At 41.9% G+C, this 27,435-nt stretch overlaps 1 protein-coding gene across 1 annotated transcript in view; it reads left to right on the top strand.

Moving 5' to 3' along the window:
- Nucleotides 1–1,136: 1,136 nt before the first annotated feature.
- Nucleotides 1,137–27,435, top strand: part of PCGF3 (polycomb group ring finger 3) — a 48,534-nt gene continuing 22,235 nt past the window's right edge. The window contains exon 1 of the mRNA XM_033173930.1: nucleotides 1,137–1,174. The gene's annotated coding sequence lies outside the window, so the exon portion shown is untranslated. The remainder of the gene's footprint in view (nucleotides 1,175–27,435) is intronic.

Raw genomic sequence — 27,435 nt, 5'->3', positions numbered from 1 at the left:
GCCCCTAAGTTGGAGCTTTCCAAACTGTGTGTTGTGACACATTAGTGTGGTGGCTGCAGTGTGTAGGTGTGTCGCGCCAACTCTCCTATAAGGGATTAGTTTAGCCTCCGGTTTGTTAGTAAAACTAGCAAAACTGAATCACTGTGTCGCTAAATGGTGCATGTCTAAAAGGTGTGTCGCCAAGATAAAACATTTGGAAAGCTCTGCCCTAAGTCTTATTATTTATACCCAAGACCTCGATACCCTGGGGTGGGCGACTTGGCCACTCATCCCCGTAAGCGTGACTGAGTTTTTATTTTATTTTATTAAGAGTTTCAAAACATTTTGCTAACGCGCTAGCGGGGAAAAAGAAACCCGCAAGGCATCAGGGCAATAGCAGCTGTTGATTTAACGTTGCTATATGGCATTCTTGCAAGCGTGGAAAAGTGAGTGGCGGGAGATGCGGGTGTCGTCAATATGGGGAGCCCCACTTCGGCCACCTGTAGCAAGTGCGAGACACCCCCCCCCCGACGACAAAGCAAGGAGGGCGCGAGCCACGACCTGGGCCAGAAGCAGGAGCCCGTCGCCATGGGAACGGAAGGTGTGTGCACGCGCGCGTGCGTGTATGTCCGTGGGGGGGGGGCGTGTGCGTTAAAGGTCCGATTCCCCCTCACGTGGGCGTTCCCGCCCCTGCCAGGCCCCGCCCCTTTCCCCTCATCTCTCCCCGCCCCGCTCCCCTGCCGAATGTTGCCTGCCCAGGTCTGAGGGACTTGGCCGCCGACCGGCACCAGCCGCGCTACTGCTGGTGGTGAGGCGGCGCGCTCGGGCCGAGCGCGCATGCTCGGGGCTCGCGGCGCCCCCGCTCGGGCGCGCTCGGCTCCGCTCGGCTATTTCCGCCTCTTTGTTGTACTAACTCCCGACCGGAATAATTCCCCCCCACCCCCATTCTAACCTTCTCCGGGTTCTGTTTATATATATATATATATAGATACACATATACACACATTTATCTCCATATCTGCATATATATATATATATATTAAAAAAAAAAAATCCCCCACCGCCGAGTGTCTGAGGGGAGCGGGCTCCCTCCCCCACCACCCCACCCGCGTGGCCGGCGCCGTCCTCGCTGCTGCTGCTGCCGCCGCCGCCGCTGCTTCCTCCTCCTCCTCTTCCTCCTTCTCCCCCCAGCCAGGTCAGTGTCTTCTCTCCCTTCTCCTTTCTCGCCTCCTTTCCTTGCCCGGAGTCACGGTGGAGGCCCCCGCCAAGGGCTGGCTCCCTCCCGCCTGTGGGCCAAAGGTGTTTTGGGGGGCGGGCGGGGGGCGCCCGTGAGGGGAGACCACCCGCCGCGCCCTCACCCCCAAAACATGCCTCGGGTGCCGGGGCCGCCCCCTGCTTCCCTCGACAGGAAGGGGCTGTTATTGGGGAGGGGGGGCAGGTGGGGAGGGGGGGCAGGTGGATGTGCGAGAGGTGCGGAGGGCCAAAACCTCCTGCTCCCTCCTCTTCACACACCGCTGTGATATTGTGGTGTTTTTTTTGGGGGGGGGTGTCTGTGTCAAGGGGAGGTGTTGGTTTAAAAAATGAAAAAGAAAAAGGAGAGGGAATTGGGGAGGTGGGTTTGAAGGGTATGCGCGTCCTTAACTTTCTGTGACTGCAGCAAATGCCCTCATGGGAAAGGGTGGTGGTGGTCTTCCTGATTCAGAGTTGGAGACTTTCTCCTTCTACCCCACTCCGTGGCTCCCCGATAATTATAGCCCTCCTCCCCACAAATCAAGCTTGTTTTAATAATAATAAGTCTTCTTCCCCATGGCTATTCGCCTCCCCACCCACCCCTCCAGAAGTGTAAGGGGGTCCTTAGATCTTTCAGAAATGTGTAACTCCCCTTACTTACTCACTCTCTTTCTCTCTCTCTCTCTCTCTCTCTCACACACACACACACAGACACTCTCTCTCTTTTAAAAGGATTTAAATACCTTGCATTGAAAAGCTACAATTGATTTTATCTGCTTCCTCAACCCACCTCCCCGCCCCCAAGTTGTGCCAAGGAGTAGTCTCTGCTTGTGTGGTGACTAAGGGCTGGTTCACACCGGTGCCTTGCTTGTAGTGTGGTGGTTCCCATTGCCCAAGTGCAGTTTAAATTGGAAGGCTGCCACATGGGTTTGATGGTGTAAGAAAAGGAAAAAAGGGGAAAGTGTGGTTTGCTGTGTTTTATTGGGGATTTCGCCCTGGCACAATTTAAGGTTACTGCATAGTTATGAGTCTCTCAAGTTGATCTGCAGAAGTCTGGGCTTGGTATCAGCAAGTACAGTAACTAACTTGAAGCTTGCCCATATCGGGGCAGCCTGGGCTCTCAAGGTGTTCATGGCCTCAGGTGTCTATGTGAGTGTTATTTGTTGTAACAAAGTATTGTTTTTGTTTGTTTTTGAATTCTCCACTCCACTATTTGATACTTCTGAGAGTGCTTCTTGATTTTGCCATGAAGTAAGTTCACGTCTAGCAATTTAGCCAAATGTTCTCACATAGTCAATAGTTTTAAGATCTCCTTTGATGAAAGTGATAGGAGAGGTGATCAAATCCACAGTTGAGATTAACTATCTACAGTATAGTGGTATTGGTAACTACAGAATTTTGTTTCAGAAATGATTTTGAGTGGCTCTGCTATTCTGGGATGGATAGACTGTTAAAAAAAAGTGGGAGATAGTGTGTTAGTAAATGTGATGCAAACATGATTTACCTCAGGCTAGTGTGTTGGGCTAGTGTGTTGTGAACTTGAGATCTGTGCTTCTAGTGATGGGGTGTAATTGAAGAAACACACTTTTGTGGCTTGAAGTTTAAAATTTGTTAAAATCACTTTACCATGTTGGAATTTCAGTTTTGTAAATGCTGTGGTAATGTGATTAGGATTTGGTGATAAATACATCTTCATAACTAATTACAAGTGGGCTCTAGATTTTCATATGCTCCACATAAATTGCCCCAAATCTTCCTACAAGAATTGGTATTTCTAGTTTAAAATGCTTGCTATATTATTTAATAAATGCAATGGTGTGTGAAAATGTGTACTTTAAAGGTAAAGCTACACTTTTAAATCTAGACTCTAAATGTATTTTTATACCCCTTTTCTAGCAGTGTTCAGCTTTATATGCCTGCTTGTCCTTGAAGTTATTCATATATATATTTCTCTGTGTTACCTGATTATACTTTCATAGTATCTTTCTATGCATTTCTATGGTCCTGGGACGGTGTCTCAGGGGCTGAAGGATGGATTAGCTTTACCTGATGTCAGGTGGGGAGATCACATGTCTGAGCCTCCTCTCTGATGCCCTGGCCCAACTGATGAGGGCTCTGACATGGAAAAGACCAAATAGGGGGGATTCTGGGAAGTTGCTGATATCCAAAAGATCTTAAGTCCTTCTGGTCTCCTGCTAAACCCCCAAACCTCAGACATGTTTCTGAGTGCGCCTGAACCTCTCTCTCTCTCTCTCTCTCTCTCTGAAAACAGTGGGAGGGAAATGAAAAAAGCCACATTTTAAAAAAGCTTGGAAGTGGATGGCATTCACTTCCACTCTGCCAGCAGAGTCCGGGGGGAGGGCATTGGATGATGCCGTTACAACATCTTTGGTCCCTGCTCTTTTGCTGTAGCTGCAGCCTAAAACTGTAATACAGGCTTTCTGTTACCCCTGATTCAGAAGCTCTATTTTGCTTCTAACCTGTGATGACCTGTTTCACAAAGGTATTTACCGTGCAGAAGACATTACTGACACTTAAGAAGCTTTTTGCTAGGTCATAGGCAAACTTTACACCTAAGAGAGATCTTATTTAAATATACTGACAGCTGCTTCACATAACAGAAGCTGGTATGTGTTAACTTTTGTACATATCTGCTTCTTCTCCATAATGTTTGGGAATATTATGTGTGTGATTTTTCTCCATACATATACACTGCAGAACCTGCGCCTCTTTCTGTAATGTCTTGCAAAGTGATCTTAAGGCTGCTAAAATTTATCAAGGATAGAAATGGAGCTATCAAATACTGCAGTGATGCCAGAAGTCGCCTTAGCCAAGGGTTTTCAAGTTTTCTACCGTTTCAATGTCAACATGTCTACTAGGGAGCCACTGTTGGTTTGCAAAAGATTCTGGGGCATGTTTGGTGTTAACTATCTGTTCTTCAAGAGCATTGGTTAGGGCTGTTGCTGTTGGGCTTCATCATAGTTCTCTGCAAACAGAGAATACTTCTTAGCAGAGGGTTCTGTGTCTGCACATTAGAGGGGAAGATTGGCAGTAGTTGTTTATTTAAGCAAACTGACCTGTCATTGCTGATCCTCTGATTAAAGAATCTCTGATAAGCCTGTGAAACCATTGATTTAATCTATATACGTAGTACTAATAGCCTACTTGCACTTGCTTTGTGATAGAAAAGATCAAAGTTCACTTTTGACCAATTTTACCCCAAATAGTCAAATCTTAGTGTGAAAATACTTTCAACTTAGCATTGCAAGTCTTTATGCTAACTTTATTTTCAGGTACCATTTATGTGCTGGCGCCTGCATTGTACACCTTTAGGTGCCAGTCAAAAACGTTCCTCTTCTGCCAGGCCTTGGGCTGATAAACATCTAATACACTTTTAAATGTGTTGTGGGAGGGAAGATTATTGGTTTATTTTTGTTCTTAGCCTATATATTTTGTGTTTTTTATATTGTATTTTTATGTTGTGAACCGCCCCGAGATCTATGGATGAAGGGAGGCATACAAATTTAATAAATAAACAAACGAATAGTTGCATGAAATAGAGCTGTTTGATGTTAGCCATGGCAATCTGACTTTGGAGTGGCAAGTGGCTCATATAGATTTAATACATAGAACTTCATGTCTTCAACTAGTGAAATTAAGCACACCCATACATCACATGCTTGAAAATGTGATTGTCATGCTGGTTTTTGTTATGTTCAAGCACTTCAGTTTTGTGTAGCTGTGATTGGTGCAGAAAGTGGCTTAGACTGATGGAGCCTTAGTGACATCCATCCTAGGTGAGGGAAGTAGGGCAGGTCTGTCTTGTAACATTGCCTGTCAGCTGAACTCCCATTACAGCCAGTTACTATCATATTTCAGGCACTCAGGCTTATTCAGCTATAGCTGGCTCTGTGGTAGCCCCAAAGGCAGGCAGGGGACTGTATGAATAAAATCTCTTCTGAATTTTATTTGCAGCCCACCTCTGCTGTGGTCCAGATTCAACCACATTACAGTACAGTGGTACCCTGGGTTATGTACTTAATTCATTCCGGGTTACAGTACGTAACCCGAAAAGGACGTAACCCGAACAATTCGTTCTGTGCATACGCAGACGAGAAAAACCCAGAAAAAACGGGTTGCGCTTCTGGGTTAGCAGAGTTCGTAACCCGAAAAGTACGCAACCCGAAGCGTACGTAACCCAGGGTACCATTGTAAACCCGTGAAAGGCATTTGCATGAAGCTGCTGCGTAGTGTCTTAAGGAATGGATGGTTAGTGCATTGTTGTTAGGCTGCCCCTCTGCTGCAGTGTCTTGGATTGGCCGACTGCAGCCAGTGGCCCAATTCCTTGGGTGTAAAGTCTTGCCGGTGCCACCAAATTCTACCTGATATTGAAGTTGTTTGCCAGAGCTCAGTTATTCATAGGACTGGGCTGCAAGGCACTCCTTTTCTGTGAAGCAGGTTGGTTCACTGTGAGAATATTGTGACGTTAAAATGAAAAGGCTTTTGGCTTGAATAGAAATATTGAAGAATGCCATGTGTTGTCCCCCCCCCCAAAAAAAAATGACAGAGGGAAGAAATTAAACATATTTATTCATCCCCCTGAGTAAGACAGGTTTTCCAGCTATTACACGTAAAAAGTAAATTTAAAAATGAGTCACTGTTTCCCATGTGCTCACAATACAAATACTTTTGTACATGTACTGTATATGAACACCCCATAGCAGAGCAGCTCTCCTGGTAGAACATTCCCCCCATTTCATATAACTTTCCCCATTCAGACAAGTGATCTTAGCACCGCTTTCCCCAGCAATTCTCTGTTGATGGAATAATATAAGCCATCAGCAGAATGAAGTGGTAAAACTTCCTTCTGGCTTGCGCCTTCATTCTTCAAATAAACTGAGAGAAAAGTAGAGTGTAATTTCTCACCCCCAGAACCTATCCCCAGACAGTTGCAACTTTTTCCTTTCTGATGTCCTTAACCCTGTCATCGTATTTTTTTATTATTATAAAAAAACCCTGTCACTGCTTTGACAAGGATGAATGCTCCTCTCTTAGATATGTGGTTGAGCTGCTGTGAACAGATACCTTTTATTATCCCTTCCGATATGACCCTTGTGAATGACTGTCGATTCCAGTGTTTATAAAGTTAAAACAAAATAAAATAAAAAATTCCTTCCAGTAGCACCTTAGAGACCAACTAAGTTTGTTCTTGGTATGAGCTTTCGTGTGCATGCACACTTCTTCAGAAGTTAAGGTCAACCTTCTAACAACAACACCAGATTTTAAACATTCTGTGAGTTTGGAAGATAACAGCGATTACACTTTGGGAAGTTCTTATCAGAGAGTTTTATTCTTTAAAAAATACTTGAGAAACTTGATTCCACTTGAGATTATTTTTAAGGAAGTTTTTGTCCACCTCCAATTTATTTTAAATGAATTTAATTTTCAGTGGGAATGAAGTGGTGATGTTAAGTAAGGGGCTACTCATAGATGTGTCATTTGTCACTGTAATTGTTTGTCATCCATGGAAGTAGAACAAATGTTGTCATCTTAACCAGGTATATTCAGAAAGCAGGAGTCACATCAAATGTGAGAAATTTTCTACGTGGGAAACATTTCCAAAAATGAAATAACATGCAACTATCTTGCATGGACTCCTGTCAGTTCCCTAGCTTGATGGATCAACTTTAAGTACAGAGTGTGTGGCTGTATGTGCAACTTGTGTACTTTAGCATACAGTAGAGTTTTCTTGTACTTTTGAACTTGTTTGTAGAGAGAGTTACCAAAAAGGTTTGACACAACTTCATAGGTATATATGCCTCAAATGTGTGTAGTGAAATATACTCAGGTTGCATTATATTTCCAGGATTGAAGGGCTTCTCATGTAGGACTCTTGTCCTGTTTGTAGTGGCCTTGAGCTTTTAGCGCTTTCATGGATTGTCAACCTTTTTGGCAATAGTGTGGCAAGTCAAGATCCAAGTACAAAATGGTACGACTCTACTACACATCAAAGTATATATATAGCCTCCCTCCCATGTACCTTGAGATGCTGCTGCCTCTACTGATCTTGGGAGCTGGCAGAAGTGTGGGACTGACTCTGTTTTTATCTTTTTATTAGTTTAGATATTAATCAAATATATCTGTACCACAGCTGGTTGCAAGGGATGACTTGCTCCTATCCAGAAGTACCACAGTTCCAACCTGATCATTCCACTCCACAAGTTGACTACCAATGGTTTAGTCACAATAAAGGACAGGAAATGTCAGCGATTAATTACTGAGTATGCTGTATGTTACCTGAACTTTTATAATGATGTTGTGTGTCAGTGACTATAAAGTAGGGATGAGCAGCCAAGGTCAGCCAGACTAGTCTCAGAGGTGAAAGAGAATAACCTGTTGCTCTTGGCAATGGACTTTGGTTTAGAGCAGTGTTTTCCCAAACTTGGATCTCCAGCTGTTTTCAGATTACAATTCCCCCTATCCCTGACCATTGGTTTTGCTAGCTAGGATGATGGGAGTTGCAGTTCAGAAACAGCTGGAGACTCAATTTAGGGAAACACTTGTTTAGAGAGTTGTTGCCCTCCAGGCGCTTTCTCAGGGTGGTTCTGTGTAAACATGAATGCTGAGGGCTATGAATCCTACCAAGAATGAAACTGCTGTACCAGTGAAATGTACTGTTACACCACGTTGGAAGACACATCCTTCAAACCAAACACCCTCCAACATTTTGCTGCTCTTAAGAGTCATCAGACAGTTCAAATGTGTACAAATGCCTGACCTTCTATCTGCTGCTGTTCCAAAGCTGTGCAATTGTTTCTATTTACATGTGTCTGATAGTGTGAAATCCGGAGCCCTGTACTCCAAATCTGAATGCTTCAGCCCACATTGGGAGCTGTGAATAGAAGGACTCTAAAGTAGAAACGGTTGCCAAGGGTATTGATGAATTAGTAAGATGCAGTTTTTGAGTGCATGGGTTGGTCATTACTGTATGTTCTTGGTACTTTCCAGAGGTGGGAGGGATTCATGGAAAGCTACCCTAAGGCCTTGATTCAAAACCTATGTATTATTGGTGGGTGTCTGTGTGGGGTAGGTGTGTAGGTATGTTGATATGTATAGTATAGGTAGGTATTATATAGAGTAATGTAGGTATGTTTTATGTTATGAAAATAAGGTAGTGCGTTGTGTATGTGTATTGTGTAAATGTATGTGTTTTATATGTTAATAAAAAACCTATGTATTATAACGTAATGCTTGAGGCTGAAATATAGTATTTATTCCTTTTCCGCCTGAAAATGGCTGCCTTTCTGTGTGCCACAGCAACATTGATGTTGACCACATCTGCACCCCAGGAATCTACTTCCAAGTCAGCCTTTGGGGGCAGGACACCCCCCCAAAAAAAAAACATTAAGCACTACTTGATGGAGGCTCACTTGGCAAATCACATTCTAAAATCAAATACAAAAAAATTGACAATTTTTTTCTGTTGCAGCTACTTTTAACACCCATTGCTCAATCCTAGGATCAGAAATATTTAATTCGGGTGAGTAGCTTGACATAAATGCATATGCATGGGTACATATCAGGTCAATTGGTAAAACCAAGCAGAGCATTCTGCTTTATCTACTTATTAATAGCAGTGATATATAATTCAGAACTAATGCAAACTGCTCTTTCATCTTTAGGAAACTGCACGAGTGTCACTTTTCAGCTCAAAAATATTTTGATCTACAATAGTTAAAAAATTTGGTTGCCAAGATAAGATTTCTGAATACACCATAGAAACCTACATGTTTTAAGTGCATTGTTCAGTTTTATTCATTCTTTGTAAGTATGAATGCTACTTTTTGAGTAACTTGCTGCTGATCATTTAACATGTGCCAGTGTTTTTGGAGAGTATGTTTCTTCAGGGTTAGGTGGTTTTACCCACATGCAAGTGCCAGATATGTTAACTGATCCCAAACTTCAGGACTCAAAAAGTGTTATGTGTGCAAACAAAGCTATTCCGTTCTCCACAGATGGTACAGGATACAAAAAAATAAATTACTCAGTGATAGCCATTTGAGTTTGATATGTCCTAGTAATCAACAGGTGGTGTTAGTTGTTATAGCCCTATGATAGCGTGAATGCTGAAATGTTGCACTCTGAAAAGATGCTAATTGATGATGTACCCACATACTCCTTCAGTTACATATGGCATTGTTTGTATGGTAGATCTGCCTCTTCATTGGTGCTTAGTTTGCCTGGGATGCACATTTATCTTTTAAAGATGGTTTGGCTGGTGGAAAGATTTGGTGTCTATTCATGAGGTAGACCCAGTATGGAAAATGTGTGGTAGATGCTTAGGTCCAGCATGAGATAATTTGGATTGCTTGTAGGCAGTGTTGGAAATTCACTAGGCACCAGGTGCATTTTGCACCTGGCTAATGGCCACTTGTGATCAAGTGAAGATGCCCTGCCGCCAGGATGGCGCCTGATGTCTCCACTATCTGGAGGTGCATGCCTGGGGATCCTTGGATCTTGCCTGTTTTCACACACTAAAACACATCCTGTAGAAGTCTGTGATATTTTATCTGCAAAATCAGAACGAATTTTAAGAACCAAAAAGTTGTATTGAAAAATTCGACTTTCGAGCCGTCTTGCCTCAAAATGAGAACTAGACATTCGTTTTGGCACTTGGCGCCTAGCTTATGTATCTGAGTTTATAACACTGTTCTTAGAATACACTTTACTGGAAAATTCTCTTGCACAAGGCTCATTAAGTGATTAAAATAAATGGCAGCTACACAGGAGAGCTTCCTGGTGGGTTGCGCCCTTGGTGCAAGGCCATTTGCAAGCCTTTTGTTTCTTGAAGCCTCATTGAAATCTCAATCTCGGCAGGAGAGTAGGGGCTCTCTTTTTTCTGGACAAGCTAAATATTTCTTTTTAAAATCAGCTTTAAACCTGTGCTTTGTTTTATTTCTGCCACCCCCCGCCAAGGAGCACAATGTCGCACACATTGTTCTCCCCCTCCTCATTTAATCTATACAACAACATTGTCAGGTAGGCTGAGGGGCAGTGATTGGCCCAAGGTCACCCTGTGAGCTTCATGGCCAGAGTGGGGATTTGAACCCTGGTCTTCCAGGTCCTAGTCTGACACTGTAACCACTATACCATGCAGGAATAAGCCTCATAGAGTTCAGTGGGGCTTATTTCCAAGTAAGTGGATGTAGGATTGCAGTCTTAAGAAGAAGTGTGCATGCACACGAAAGCTCATACCAATAACAAACTTAGTTGGTCTTTAAGGTGCTACTGGAAGGATTTTAATTTTTTTTTAAGAAGAACCCTGCTGGATAAGACAAAAGGGCTATCTAGTCCAGTATTCTGTTCTCACAGTGGCCAACTAAATGCCACAAGCTGGAATTTTAAGTACAATAGAACTTTCCATTTGTGTCCCAATTTTAAATCGGGGTATTGCATCAATTATATATGTAATTTTGGAAACAATAATTCATAGTATGTCTTCCTGGCATCTGTGAGCATGGCTCGAATGCCATTTCCAGGTGGTCTCCCTTCCAAGCAACTTACGAGCTATAGAACTGTGACATGTGCCTTCAAACCATCACCATTCCAGAATACAGTATTTGTCTGAAAGCGCTATTACAACCTTCAGTTTCTTTATTCTCTTATTCCTTATCAATTTAATATAAGATTCTTGTTCACTTTCTGCCGTTTAATAATTGGCCAGATTGTATTGCCTTCTTGCTAAACAAGGATGACTCTGAACAGATTTCATCCTTTGTGAAACAGCTAGGTTTTTACAAACCTGGACAATTGCTTAGCATTGTTCTGTGGTGATTAACATCAAGGGAGAAATGAGCTTTTAGAAAGCAGGCTGCCTGGAGCAGCTCCATTTAATGAGGGTGTAGCTAAATTGGGATGATTTTTGTCTTCTGAAAATATCTTTACACTCTCAGGAATTCTGGATTTATGCTAATTTACCATCTTTCTAATGCATTTTACTAGTGGAAACCTAATTTTTAGGTCTACTGTTCAGCTTTTTTAGATGGAAAGTATGAGAAGTTCTACAGTAGTTACCCTCTTACCTAGGGGTTCTCTGAGCTGGAACCACACATTCATGTCATGATCCCACAGTCTAGCAGATACCAAGGTACCAAGTCGAAGGCTAGAGTAAGATCAGGTTCCTGACTAGGAGCCTCTTGCTGTGAATGACAGTACCCAGTGCAATTTTTATAGAAAAAGAGGTGCGTGAACTCCTCCCTTGTTGTCTTATAATGGCAATAGCGGCTACCTGAGAGGTGCCGGAACTGTGATCCGGTGAGTTCCAGCTGAAGAAAGGCCCTGCCAGCACCCTTGAACCAGAGGATGGCAAAGAGGTCTCTCTGATGTTACCAGAGTCCATAGAACTGGATCCTCAACCAGAGGAATATGATACTGCCTCCCACAGTATCTTGCCATTTCAAGGTGAAGGTAACACACCATAGAATGCAAAAGTGCCTGTCTGGAATGCTGGCCCTTTAAGAAAGCCCAGCTTACTTAGATTTGAGTAGAGTCAGAAATCTGGATGCCTGCTTGCCAAACACAAGCATCATTCAGTATTTTATGTAAAAAAAGTAAAGAGGCTCAGGCCTCCTAGGCTGATGGGTCTCCTCTACCGCCAAATCTAACAATTCTCTAGTTTCTGCTAATTGTTTTTTCAGGTCCTATTAGAAATCTAAAACACCAGTTAAATAAGCCAATTTGTATAATGAACGATTCCTGTGGGTTCTTCAGATAATTTAAACAGAATATTTGAAACATGGAGTGAATATCTTTATAAATGTGCCAACCATGTATTTGATTTGGCAGCAAATAATGTGGCATGCTAACAGTAACTCTGCACAATAGCACTTCAAATCTCAGTGTTTTTAACACGTTCCTAATTAGGTGTGAAGTGATGTGAAGTGATCGAAGGTTCATAGCATCACAGTGGTTGAAGCGCATTCAGATTTTCTAACACAGTTTATTAGGTTGGTAGTCAACTAATACTGGATATTAATCTGGATTGACAGTTTGTGAATCAAGGTTTCACTTACATTATGGAAAAAGCTAACAATCCATATTTGAAGGGTGCCAGAGTCTTTCATTCAGAATCTGAGCCAGTAATTGTTGCCTGAGAAAAAAATGGTCCTAGGATTGAGACAGAACTAAATGTCATGCCAAACATAGGTTGCTGCTAAATACACAGAGTCTGTGACAAGTTCACCCTCCTCTTCTCAGTAATATTATATTTAAGAATATACAAATTTCCTTCTCAACAAATGTTTGTACAGCTGTGTACAATAGATATAAATATATGCACAGCAGTTTAGAAACAAATCTTTAAAAGATACATTTTTGGCAATTGCTTAATATAGATATACTTACAGAAGCATATTATGTTATATATTCTTCCTTTTGCCCCATTTCCAGGCAACCAATATTGTTGAGAGGTGATAGAGGAATATACAGTGCGATGTCATTCTGTCATGTATTTCCATAAGATATTAAGGGGATACAAGGGAAAATACCCATTTCATTGTCTTGCATCTGATTCTGGCCTTCCATTGTGATCTGTACATGTCTACTCAGAAGTAAGTCCCTCTTTGTTCAGTGGGACTTACTCCCCTGCTAGGGTGTTTGGATTGCAGCCTTTTAAATATGGTTTTCATAATAGGCTAGAGCTGGAAGAGTCATTGTACCGGTACATCTTGTACAGGGTGAGTCTTTTAAAAGAGGCCCCGTGGAACATGTGTACTCTGTATCCATGGGGCCTCTTTTAAAGGACTCACCCTGTATCTTGTCAGTATGGCTAGGAACACTCTTTTTCTTCAGCCTCTAGGATTGTTGCTTTTTCTCTTAACAGAAGTGCATAATTTGCATTTGCACTAGAAGCAGAAATTCAACAAGTGAAAGTTTCCTGGCAAGTTGTTGTAGTGACAGGAAAAAGCTGTGCCTGTTGAATTTCTGTTTGCCATGAAGCAGTTAAAAGGACAAAGATCCTCTTGTCAAGAAAGAGAGAGTGATAGTCCTGAAGACTAAACTGATCATAGAAAAAACAAAAACAAAAGATCTTAACACCTCTCAACCTATTTCAGAACCTTTGGTGAGGCAGGTTGGGACACTTTTGCATCTTCTGTCTCTTCAGTTTGTTGATGAACAGAAAGAGCAAAGGATTATGAAGCAAAAGTGGCCAATTGGGTATGGGAAGGAGAGGGATGGGAGAAGCTTGGCTGGTTCACATCTCTGGTTTGTAAAGGATTCAGAAAGAGGTTTTCACTGCACTACCGGTAGGTGAGGAGCAACAATACAGGAAAACATCCTTGAGGGTGAAAGTAGGGAACACTGTGAAACCCCCACAGTTAAAGACAACTGCACATTTTGCATAGAAGTTGAGCTTGTTGTGGTTATATTGGTGTTTCCTGCAGCAAACATGTAGAAGGCTAAATGTCAGATGTGAATCCTTGTTTACCTATAGCAAAGTTATTTGTCACATAAATATTAATTTGGACATTTCATTTGAAGTTGACAAGTCAACTAGAAGTTGAAAATACAACCTTTCCCCCTTGCTCCTGAGGAAAATGAAAGAGCAAAATTAGCACCCCCCCACACTTTTTATTAGCCTGCTGCCCATGTTCTAAATGCATTATATTAATTTCAATATCTTTTCTTTGATAAGTTTTCAGACTAGATACAAGTAACCCACCTATCTCAATTTTAGCCAGCTAGCACTGATTAGGAAGTTGCTAGTGCTGATTTCAACAACTTCCTCCTCGCCCCCCCCCCATAGCCTTGCATACAAGTCTATGAAATTATGAATTGGTGTACATTTTTACTAGCCCACCTATACCTATACCTGAATACCTCAATATACATGTTTCTTTAACTTGGTCACCTAGAGGTTATTCCTAGTTGTCATCAAGTGGATAGTTGAGTGCATATTGTTAGTTCAAGCCTGCAGTAAGTTTTTCAGACTCTCATCAAATGGTTTGTCACCAAAGTTACCCCCGTGGGATGCTGAGAATAAAAACATTTTTGCTGCAGAGGAACTTCATTAAACCCAAAATCTGGGATCCCCTCCAACCTGTGCCACAGTTTTACAGTTGTTTTGCAGGGTTTTGCAGAGCAAACCCACGTTTTGCAGCCCCCTCCTGTCAAACTGAGTAATCAAACTGGGGTTTGTCGTTAACCCCCCAAAAAAACCCTTGCTTGCCAAGGGGGGCTGAATTTTTTGTCTTCTCCCCCAAGAAGATTGAAAGAAGGAATGGTGAAGAGGTTGAGAGGGAGAGCCAAGAGTTTTTGAGGAAAAAATACTGAGGAGATGGGAGAGATAGTGAACAAAAATGAACTACAGTGGTACCTCGGGTTAAGAACATAATTTGTTCTGGAGGTCCGTTCTTAACCTGAAACTGTTCTTAACCTGAAGCACCACTTTAGCTAATAGGACCTCCTGCTGCCGCTGCGCTGCCAGAGCAAAATTTCTGTTCTTATCCTGAAGCAAAGTTCTTAACCTGAGGCATTATTTCTGGGTTAGCGGAGTATGTAACCTGAAGCGTATGCAACCTGAGGTACCACTGTACCTTCAGATGACAGGAAGAGCAGTCTTCTGCCCTGACTCAGCTTTAATCCAGTCACAGTTTATTGCCAGGGGAGTGACTGAGACTGAGGCCTCTAGCTGCATTCCATCCCAGACTGTAAGATCAGACAGGTCTGAGAAACCCCAATTGCTCATTTGTGGATAACTGATTTACAGTACTGGATTCTGTTCCTTCTCGTGTTTTGTTTAGCAATGTGCATATTTATCTGAAATGTTCCTCTTTATATTTCTTCCACTCCCAATTTGATCAAATTGCCTATAGGCTGTGATGTCAGTTTCTGGAATGTTTTTGAATTGGTATTTTTTCTTAACACCCCCCCCCCCAATTAGGGTAAGTTGCAATGGAAAAAAATTATGATGCCCTAGAGAGCGATCTCATTTAGCATGCTTATTTATTTGTATTTAGTAAATAAAGCTAAAAACTTTGAACTGCTAAGCTTACCTAATATTTATTTGCGTTGGCACCATTCATTGTTTCGGCGTTAAAAATAAGCACTAGAAAACCTTCCACCCTACAGGTTCTCCTTGTAATTCTGTTGGCAACTTAATCAGTCCTACAAAGGCTATGACATTTATCCCCTTCATCCATCCCATTTCAGTTAAACAACAACAACCAGTAAGCCTAGGATTCCTAGTAGAAGAAGTTGCCAGTATGGAAAGTGAGGTTAACAAATGTTGCATGTATAAAATACATTTTTGCTAAGAGTAGTTGAAATATCCAGAGCACTTACGTTTTATTCTGCAACCTAAAACAACTTCACACAGGAAGCAACTATTGTTTATGTTTTTCTAACTTCAAAGTTACGCTACTGTAATGTAGGCCTACTTAAAATAGACCTACCTTTGACAATTTGGAAGTTTCACTTGGTGCAAAAACCCCAGCTGGTGTATGTTCTTTTTTCTTTTTTCCAATTTTCATTGAAGGTGTCTCATCATTTCTAGGGACCTAGTTTCTGTCTCAAATGAAATTCAGGTACAATCAGAGCTAAAAAAACAAGGTTGGAGTGACACAATTTGAACACTGCCATTTTGATGGTAGGACCCATGATACAGATTTTCGTTGTTGTGTATACTGTGTATATACGGGACAATGACAATAAATAATCTAATCTAATGCAGATGGGGAGACTTTGTTCTGCCCACATCTGTGTCGAGTAAACCTTATTTGCCTGGCATTAAAGGCATGACCCAAACGATCATGTTCAGTTGAATATGGAAAGTGCCAAGATAACTGCATTAGGGCTAGAAATCCTTGGGTAGAATCTCACTCAGTTTTTTTCAGTATGCAAACTTTGCTGGTTTTGTTGTAAGATTTAGCGACTTCTGAGTTGGCTGCTTTTGAAGTTTTCACTGAGGCTTGTTTAATCTAAGGGATTTCCCCTGTGAAGCCATAATTCTGTCCTAATCCCATTATTCTTGTAGAATTGTTAGTACCACATATTCAGTATTGGGACTTTACTTAAAGCTGAAATTGTAAAAGTTGAAAAAAAGAGGGCTTTTGGACATTTATAAAACGTTACTACCTTAATTAAATTTAGCTACGTTTTGCCCAGATTAAGAGTTGATTTACGCATCCCTAAAATGCCTGCAATGAGTTTTGAATGTTCATTAGTCGATGTTCCAGCTAAACTCGCAGGTGGGGATTCTCAAACTTATGGGGACATTGTGGAATTTTGAAACAGTGCCAAGAAATACTGACTTCTCCCCTAGATTCCCACCCCCCTGCTCCCACGCCACACTGCTTTTCCATTTAGTAAAAGTCAGTTACAACAGAATTAAAACAGATATTCTTGAATTTGCATGATTTAAATACTCCACCCCCCAGAGAAAGGGCTCCCATTCATTCACACTTGCCTTGCACAGGATCTGGGTAAAAGTCAGTTCCACTAAAATCAGGAAAACAGATCTTATTACATGATTTTTAAAATGAGATCACCAGAACCCCGATCAAATAAGATTTTACATTGGTGTCTATAGACTGCATGCTAAAAATCATGGATCCAGCACTTGCCAGCAGTTACATAACACACACAAAAAGATGAACCCATGACATGTCTCCTGATGACATATCATGATTTTTAGATATGTCAATAAAACCATCATGTCACATAATATATCTGAGGTTACCTATGATTTGCCTAAGGTATGGGGAGAAACTTTTTGTAAAAATCATGAGAATCCCCCAAAAAATTATGCTTCTAATTCATGTTTTTTACCATTTTACCACCTGTTCACTCAGTTTGGAGAGTTCCCTTTGGAGCTCTTCACAATCTCTCTTTGTTGTAGTGACCATCAGCAAACTTGACCACATCACTGCTCACTACTAACTCTATAAATTGTTTATGACACGTTTAAAAAGCTCAGGTCCCAATGCTGATCCTTGGGGGACTCCACTTGCTATGCCTTCATTCGGAAAAACTGTTCATTTATCCCTACTCTTTGCCTCCTGCAACTTAATCAATTCCTGATTTGCAAAAGGCCCAAACCAGGGGTCCCAAACTAGGCCTGGGGGCTGGAAGAAGCCGAATCGCCTTCTAAATCGGCCCGTGGTGCTTTTATTTAAAATGCATCTCTGGTTATTTGTGGGGCATAGGAATTCGTTCATATTTTTTTTCAAAATATAGTCCGGCCCCCCACAAGGTCTGAGGGACAGTGGACTGGCCCCCTGCTGAAAAAGTTTGCTGACCCCTGGCCTAAACCTCTTATACATTTGCTACTAAGTTATTTAGAATCTTTGGTGAGGCACTTTGTTGAAGCTTTTTGAAGCTCCACATACACTGTGTCAACCAGATCACCTCTATATGCTTTTGTTCACACTCTCAAATACTGTAACTCATGATATGTTGAATGTTCTCCATAGCAGGTGCTTTACCACTGAGTGTGTGTGAGAGCTCCCAAGTGTGAGTAGGTGTGCCACTTGGAGGAAGGGCTAGTACATTTTTGGGGTTGCGCTTCTGCAAGGTTACTTGAGAGCTAGTGCCAGATTTCTTAATTTAGGCAGCTTGAGCAAAAGGCTTATGTGGCAATGCTTCCTATATTTTGTCAGGCTTCAAGAAACTGAAGACATGGGCAGCTTCCTCTTTCTTTATACTTTTATTCACTTGTAGAGCAAACTGCTTAGCTTTTAATTTCATTTGAACACATCTTCAGAGTTTCTCATTTATTTATTGGTCCAGGGTCTCTGGGGCTGCGATTGGTGAGCTACCGGTAGTTCCGTGTAGGGATCTCAACCACAACTTGTGTGTTGATTTGGAAGACTGATAAGTGAAATGATGTCTCTGACCACTGCATGGCAGGAAGACAGCTTGGCACTAGTCTTCAGTAAGCTTATGTTCAGGTAGGCAAAATTGATATGGGAGCAACCCTTAAAGGAACAGGCCTTGTTGTTGTGTGTTCAGTCGTTCAGTCGTGTCCGACTCTTCGTGACCCCATGGACCAGAGTACGCCAGGCACGCCTATCCTTCACTGCCTCTCGCAGTTTGGCCAAACTCATGTTAGTAGCTTCAAGAACACTGTCCAACCATCTCATCCTCTGTCGTCCCCTTCTCCTTGTGCCCTCCATCTTCCCAACATCAGGGTCTTTTCTAGGATTCTTCTCTTCTCTGCCTTCCTTGTGCCCTCCATCTTCCCAACATCAGGGTCTTTTCTAGGGATTCTTCTCTCTCATGAGGTGGCCAAAGTACTGGAGCCTCAACTTCAGGATCTGTCCTTCTAGTGAGTACTCAGGGCTGATTTCTTTGAGAATGGATAGGTTTGATCTTCTTGCAGTCCACGGGACTCTCAAGAGTCTCCTCCAGCACCATAATTCAAAAGCATCATTCTACGGCGATCAGCCTTCTTCATGGTCCAGCTCTCACTTCCGTACATTACTACTGGGAAAACCATAGCTTTAACTACGGACTTTTGTCGGCAAGGTGATGTCTTTGCTTTTTAAGATGCTGTCTAGGTTTGTCATTGCTTTTCTCCCAAGAAGCAGGCGTCTTCTGATTTCGTGACTGCTGTCACCATCTGCAGTGATCATGGAACCCAAGAAAGTGAAATCTCTCACTGCCTCCATTTCTTCCCCTTCTATTTGCCAGGAGGTGATGGGACCAGTGGCCATGATCTTAGTTTTTTGATGTTGAGCTTCAGACCATATTTTGCGCTCTCTTCTTTCACCCTCATTAAAAGGTTCTTCAATTCTTCCTCACTTTCTGCCATCAAGGTAGTATCATCAGCATATCTGAGGTTGTTGTATTTTTTCCGGCAATCTTAATTCCGGTTGGGGATTCATCCAGTCCAGCCTTTCGCATGATGTATTCTGCAATAAGTATAATAAGCAGGGAGACAATATACAGCCTTGTCGTACTCTTTCCCAATTTGAACCAATCAGTTGTTCCATATCCAGTTCTAACTGTCGCTTCTTGTCCCACATAGAGATTTCTCAGGAGGCAAATGAGGTGATCCGGCACTCCCTTTCTTAAGAACTTGCCCATAGTTTGCTGTGGTCGACACAGTCAAATGCTTTTGCATAATCAATGAAGCAGAAGTAGATGTTTTTCTGGAACTCTCTGGCTTTCTCCATAATCCAGCGCATGTTTGCAATTTGGTCTCTGGTTCCTCTGCCCCTTCGAAATCCAGCTTGCACTTCTGGGAGTTCTCGGTCCACATACTGCTTAAGCCTGCCTTGTAGAATTTTAAGCATAACCTGCTAGCGTGTGAAATGAGTGCAATTGTGCGGTAGTTGGAGCATTCTTTGGCACTGCCCTTCTTGGGATTGGGATGTAGACTGATCTTCTCCAATCCTCTGGCCACTGCTGAGTTTTCCAAACTTGCTGGCTATTGAGTGCAGCACCTTAACAGCATCCTCTTTTAAATTTTAAATAGTTCAGCTGGAATATCATCACTTCCACTGGCCTTGTTGTTAGCAAGGCTTTCTAAGGCCATTTGACTTCACTCTCCAGGATGTCTGGCTCAAGGTCAGCAACCACATTTCCTGGGGTGTATGAGACCTCCATATCTTTCTGGTATAATTCCTCTGTGTATTCTTGCCACCTCTTCTTGATGTCTTCTGCTTCTGTTAGGTCCTTTCCACTTTTGTCCTTAATTGTGGTAATCTTTGTACGAAATCTTCCTTTCATATCTCCAATTTTCTTGAATAAATCTCTGGTTTTTCCCATTCTGTTATTTTCCTCTATTTCTTTGCATTGCTCGTTTAGAAAGGCCCTCTTGTCTCTCCTTGCTATTCTTTGGAAATCTGCATTCAATTTCCTGTATCTTTCACGATCTCCTTCGCATTTTGCTTGTCTTCTCTCCCCCGCTATTTGTAAGGCCTCATTGGTCAGCCACTTTGCTTTCTTGCATTTCTTTTTCATTGGGATGGTTTTCGTTGCTGTCTCCTGTATAATGTTACGAGCCTCCATCCACAGTTCTTCAGGTACTCTATCCACCAAATCTAAATCCTTGAACCTGTCTTCACTTCAACTGTGTATTCATAAGGAATTTGATTTAGATTGAATCTTACTGGCCCAGTGGTTTTTCCTACTTCTTCAGTTTAAGCTGGAATTTTGCTATAAGAAGCTGATGATCTGAGCCACAGTCAGCTCCAGGTCTTGTTTTTGCTGAGTGTATAGAGCTTCTCCATCTTTGGCTGCAGAGAATAATCAATCTGATTTCGATGTTGCCCATCTGTGATGTCCATGTGTAGAGTCGTCTCTTGTGTTGTTGGAAAAGAGTGTTTGTGATGACCAGCTTGTTCTCTTGACAGAACTCTATTAGCCTTTGCCCTGCTTCATTTTGATCTCCAACAGGCCTTAATTAGAGCCAAAGATGATGTCTTGGTTTCATGGAATCCTGCTCCCCTGCATTACCCAGTGAGATATTTGTACAGAATATTTTGGATACGTTTTGGGATCTCATAGAATTGTAGAATCATAGAATTGCAGAGGATCATCTAGTCCAACCCCCTGCAATACAGGAATATGTAGCTCTCCCACACAGGGACTGCATTTGCAACCTTGGTGTTATCAGCACCATGCTCAACCAACTGAGCTGTCCTCATCATTATTTTTATTGTCTCTGCCTCTGATGTGTTGTTCAGAATTTACAGAATACAGTAATATGGATGAAATGCTGGTCCCTGCACTGATTCAGAAGAAATTGCTGTCTAAATGTGGGGACATGCAGGAAAGAAATGCAGGAGGTGGCAGGGGAAGGAGGGCTGAGTGCAAATGAAATGCAGTTAGAGGTGCTTAGGTTTTATTTCACTGGGGATTAGGATTTAGGAGCAACAGAAGAGGGGAGTTTGAAGAGGCCCTGAGGGGGAGCAGCTTGCAGATGTAACTTGTGCAACTACTACATTCTAGGCATTAGGGGCAGCAAAGGGGGAATAGGTAGAGCTTAGATAAATGCTGAGAAGTCAGCATATGAAACAGCTAATGGTTGGGGGAATAACTTGGAAAAATGAAACAAAGCACCATCCCAGTGAATTAAAAATACAAATCCTGTTCCTACTTCTCTTCCAAAGTTCTAACTTAATGGTTTGCCTGTTCAAAAAAAAACAAAACAAAACAAAACAAACAAAAAACTGACTGGGAATCCCCATCCAACACTAAAAGATTCCAGTTGTAGGGTATTAATAACCAGCTTAATACTGACTCTTGCATGAGTCAGTACTTTATTTTTCCCACAGCTTAAAGCATGGCTTGCATATGAAATAAATACAGTAATGTTTAAAGGCTGCATAAAAGGCTTTTTTTTTGTATATTTGCCATTAAAAAATTCTCCAGTTATATTTCTAGTTGTCTCTGTAGGAAGTGTGAAGTGGGCATTTAGAGACAGTTTCAAAATACTGAAGAAATTAAAAGGGCTGTTCTTGAGAAGCCTGCAACTGGGCATTATTATCCAAGCTTGACCTTACTCCAAATTAGGGCTTTGAGTGTTTTCTCCCCACTGGAGGGCAACTTTCCACTGTTGGGAAGTTACAGCCTGCACTATAAATGCAAAGTTCAAAACAGATAAAACTTCTCTTCTCAAGGGAAAGATGGTTGGTTTGGTCAGGTGGGGGAACCTTTGAATCTTCAGATGTTCCTGATCTACAACTCCCATCAGCCCCAGCAAGTATGCCTCATGGCCAGGGATGATGGGAGTTGTAGTTGAGCAACAGGGTGTGTGTGTGTGTGGTGTGTGTGTGTGTGCAAATGCCCCCCGCACCTCGTCTAAGGTGTCAAGCTACCCTCTAATGCTGTGCTGTGTTCATGCAAAGCACCTTTTTCATATCATAGGTTGTTGCTACTATTAAGAGTAATTAGAAGCCCAAACTTGCCACATTGTTTTCTAAAATGCTAGTTTTGAAAGAAGCAGAGAGCAGAGTCACTGAAATCATATTTCCTGATTACTGTATTAGTGACTCATCATCCAGTTTCGGCATTCTTTATGCTCAGAATCAGTTTGCCAGAAGTTAATTAGCACTGAACTTTGAAATGGATGTTCGTATATGTGGGTTATCAGGTAAGCAGCAAAGGGAACTTTACCTGTTACCAGCTGGGCCTTGAAAGGTCAAACTGTGCAAAGGTGGATTTCATTAATGGCCAAGAGGGCGGTCTATTCTACACTTTATGCATGCTTAAATTGTGTTCCCCTCAAGCTTATTTTGCCTCTGGTATCTACAGATTATTCCTTCTTGATTTCAGTGGGTTTTCGGTGTAGAAAACGAGTGACCTATCATGCAAGAGCTTTCTCCCAAAAGCAGGTGCTTAGCCCATAAGCTTTTCTTTATTTTCAGGGCTTTAAGAAATTTAACCAGGGCTAAAAGGGGGGAAATGCAGTCAACCCTGGCTACATGGGTTCATGTGCTGACAGGGCTAACAACTTCTGATTTTAAAAAAATATGGGCACCTTTATCAGTCCAGGCAAGTCTACAAAAGTAGAAGCAAAATTTGTAGCAGCAGCTGGAATGCCAGGAGGAACAAGGTGAAGACATGGAACTGCCTGAGACCTCCAGTGAACCGCCCTGAGACCTCCAGGTATAAGGCGGTATATAAATTCAATTTTTAAAAAAATGGAATATTGCCACCCACTCCACAGCTTCCCTTTTGCTTCTGCACTGAGTAGAACAGAGTTGGAGAGATTCTGGAGATATTTGGCAGGTAGTCAGTTGAGTTTTATTGTTCATTGCTCTCAAATTATTTTTTCCAGATGAGTTTATATAAGTGGCTTGTGATTCTTAATTAGTATTCTTGCTGTGTACTAACCCTTGGATTTTGTGAAGCATTTAACTGCTCTAAGCTGCTTTGGGAACCAATCTTGGTTGAGCGGGATATAAATATACTAACAGTGCAGTTGCTAATCATGTTTGCTCGGAAGTAAGTCCTACTGTGTTAAATGGGACTTAATCACCAGGTACGGTAAGTGTGCATAGGATTGCAGTTTAAGTGAATAATAAAGCTTTTCATTTGCTCCTGTGTCTAGTGATGGAAGTCACGATGTGCAGCTGCTGCTCATGTACCTGCATTCTAGAGCATGTTGGTTCAGAAGTGACACCAAACGATAGTTTGTGGTTGTGTAATTTGTGTTCCAGATGTACAGGTAGAGCAAACTACATCTCTGGGTTGTTCTGTTACCCTCTTCATCCATGTTGTCTGAGAATCTCTAGATGGTTATCAAAAAAGCACCCACTGAAGTTGGAGCAATTTCCAGCCATGCTTTGCTGATTTGGATGTAATGCCAAGTCACAGCTTGCCCAAATTATGGTCTCAAAGCATAATTTCGGATCTGGGTTTGCAAACAATGGTTGTCAGATGATGGTGGCCTGGACATCACAATAAACCATGGATTGAAGTTTATGTCTGAGCTTATAGTTTATGGGAAGGCTGATAAGTGCCAATACCACTTTGTTCTGCTTGCGTTACCTCCCCCACCCCAGACTACTGTTTTATTCTGATTACTGTGAAATACATTTGTGAGCTGTTGTTTAGGGTAGGAATCAGATCCCCCTAACCTTGTATTTCACTTATAATGGTGAGAGGTGCCAAATTTTGTGCTTCCATTTCCCTGAACAAATACATAGTTGATTCAAAACTTGATGAGAAATCTGAGATGATAGGGTCCTGGTGTAGTATGCCCATTGCCTGCAGTTTATAGCAGTTGCTAATCAAGTTCAGGTTTAGTTCAAGACTGTTAGGATGGTTTCTAAAAGCTCTGCAAGCTTTAGTCTTTTTATATCCTAGAAACCTCTTATGTGTGCGTAATATAGGTCCATTGTTAAGATATTTGGGTTTGGTGGAATTTTGCTTTGGCTCATAGGCATACTTGTGCCCTTACAGCTAGGTCCCCTGGAGTTCAGAAATACTTTAAGACTACTTTCATACTAAAGCTTTTCTTTTGTTGTTGTTAAAACCCCTCTAGCATTCTCACTATTGCATTTGCTTCTGTTGTTCTTTGATGGCTCTGTGTACTTCATTTTGTATTCTTACTCTTTTGGGAAAGTTGTTTTTGTGTGTGTGTGCATTGGGGCTCTAAAACAGAATGCGGAAATTTCCTTACATTTCAAAAATAGTATTGGTAATTTTTCAAAATCAAATTGATTGGATCTTTCTATAGCTGTTAGGAATGCAATGCAAGGCCTGCCATTGCTTGAGTACTGAAGTAATGTAAGCTGTCACTGTATGGAGATCTAGGCATCATGGAGATGGTGGCCTTTTAGCTGAAATGCAAAGTTAATGAAGCCTGAGGATGTGGTCAAGATGCTTGCAACTTCACAGCCTATTACATGCTCTCTTGATTCATATTTATCCTCGCTGATTAGTGCCAACCCTTGAAGCTCCAAGCCGGTGTGATGAATGCTTGGAGGAGGTGGTAGTGTGGCCATGCAAGGGGAAAAATCACTTTGGGGGCAGAGGTTTGTGCCAATTATTGCATGCAAACTACTTTCAACACACCTTTTTTGATATAGGGTGGTGCTGGTTCAGTTGTGGATGCTTTTCTAGTCTGGTCTAGTTTTGGGGCAGAATTGGTCTTAGTCACCCTGATAGATGACCTTCAGGATGGGGAAGTGTGACCATGCTGAGATTGCTTGGATCTCTCTGTGACCATTGATACCATTCACCACATTATACTCCTGGACCATCTTTGTAGGTTGGGGACACCATTTCACAGCAGTTTTGCTCCTACTTGTGGGGTTGGTTCCAGAAAATAGTATTGGATGGCTGTGTCTCAGCCCCCGGCAATTGATGGGAGCCACAGGCAACAATTTCCTCCCGAAACGATTTAATATTTATATGAAGCCAGTGGGGGCAGTCATTGGGAGATTTGGGGCAAAGTGTCACTAGTACGCTGATGATACCCTGCTACATTTCTTTGGAACATCTGAACCAGGAGAGGCTGTGTATGTCCTAAACTGGTGCCTAGATGCAGTCATAGGCTGAATGAGAGCAAATAAACTGTGACTGAATCATGACAAGACAGAGACACTATGGATAGGAAATTCCCAGATCATAACCCTTCTGTTAACTCTATAATGCTATCTATGTGTCCTAAGTGCCCTTTGACAAAGTCATTTTGACAGTAGATCCATTGAAATGAATGGACTTAAATTAATTATCATTAACTTAAATCCATTGATTTTAGTGGGTCTCCTCTTGAGTGTGGCGTAGTCAAAGGCCATTCTTTGAATTTAGTTTGCTACCAATCTCTCCAAAAAGGGAATAGTCCAATTTTTTGGATAATCAAAAGTTTGCATTGGGTGGGGAACCATGACTCTCTAGATTTCCATCTCCTATCATCCCCGACCTTTGCCTGTGCTATCTGGAACTGATGGGGACTGGAATTCCGCAACATACAGAGGGTTTCCCACCCTTGGTCTACATTATTTTATCAAATTGCCCACTAGCTGAGTCATTGTACAACGAGTTGAGCATCTTAGTGTACAAAAACATGGTGATAATTATCTCCATCATTCCAGTCTTGCATGTGAGCTTGTTTTTCTAATCTAAAACAGGGAGAGGTTAGCAGCCAAATTCAGTGCCTTGAACCATATGACAATTTGAAGACTGTGAAGGAGGCAGGAATGGACTAGAATAGTGCATGCTTCCCTTCTCATTGCATGTTTACCAGCTAGTTATGACTGGACTTCTGCACACAACTTCATTAACTAGATAGTTCTGATTCATTCCTTTTGTACCATCTGTTCATTAAATGACGTTGAGGAGGAAGGTGAAGAAATTGCTCATACTTAGGAGTTGTTTGATGAATGATGCTTAATTTGTCACTGGTGATTGTCTAATATTCAGTCTTAATACCTTCTAAAATTTACATTTAATTGGTCTGTAGTATAAAGCTCACTGTAAACCAAACCTGCCAACACTGATCAGAGAACTGATTTTCTTTTACAGTAACCACGCATAATCAGTAGTTGTTGTAGCAAATAATCTTGTGTTGGATTCAGCAAAGAAGTCTAAAATACTCTTTTAAAAATACTGTAAGTATGCTCAGAAAATAGTCAGACTTCATACTTATGTGCAATATATGCACAGGAAGTGGCCATTAGTTTTAGCTTTTCTCAAGGGAAATACGCTTCAACCTCTTGATCATTTTGGTTGCAATATTCTGTAAGTGGTGGTCGTTTATCTCATAGGTAAAGGTAAAGGCACCTGACCAGTTTCAGTGTATCTGAAGAAGTGTGCATGCATATGAAAGCTCATACCAAGAACAAACTTAGATGGTCTCTAAGGTGCACAGGAAGGAATTTTTTAATTTTTAATTTTGTTTTGACTATGGCAGACCAAACACTACCTGCCTGTAACTGGTACCCCTGACCGTTAGGTCCAGTCATGGACGACTCTGGGATTGGCGCGCTCATCTTGCTCTATAGGCTGAGGGAGCCGGCGTTTCTCCGCAGACAGCTTCCGGGTCATGTGGCCAGCATGACTAAACCGCTTCTGACGAACCACAGCAGCACATGGAAACATATACTCAGCAGCAAACCTGGGTTTGCAACAGAGAGCTGCAGCCAGTCCTGGTTCCTTGCTGAGTGTATCTGTATGATACATGAGTCCTGAAATATTTTTGCACTACATTTTTAGATGTACAGTTATGTGTATACAACTACAAAATGTAGTGTGTGAGAGGTGTGCAAGTAAGTGCATATGGGAGTGGAGCAGCCCCTGCTTTGTGTTGTGTGAACAGAGGGCTTAAGACACCAGTAATACTGCATTCCTCTTCTGACTTGAGAACATGCTTCTAGAGCTACTTGAGCTCAAAGGCATGAATTGTTGACTAGGATATTTAAGCTTGCTAATCTTGGAAGATTAAACTGATTTTACTAATTTAGGAGTGGTAATTCATCTCTGGAAGCTGAAGGATTTTTGGAAGGGTTGCCAATTAGTATTTGGTTGTACAGTAGTTAATTTTCAACTATATGTGTAACAGCAGTGGTTCACTGTACCACAGGTGTCGATTATTCATTGTGTCAGAAAAATCATATTCTTAAGTCATATTCAGTCATTATCCCCTCAATGTAGTTACCACTGTGCAAGAGGGAGAGTCAGGGTGAGCCCATTAGCCCCCCCCCCTTTATGTTTCCGTGGTCATTTCTACTGTCCATGTGTTGGAGGCAATTTACAACTGAGGACTCTAGC

Source organism: Lacerta agilis, chromosome 16 (genome assembly GCF_009819535.1).
Source record: "Lacerta agilis isolate rLacAgi1 chromosome 16, rLacAgi1.pri, whole genome shotgun sequence".
NCBI classification, from domain to species: Eukaryota; Metazoa; Chordata; class Lepidosauria; order Squamata; family Lacertidae; genus Lacerta; species Lacerta agilis.
The sequence above is the reverse complement of the archived record's forward strand: the minus strand, read 5'-3'. Positions and strand labels throughout refer to the sequence as shown.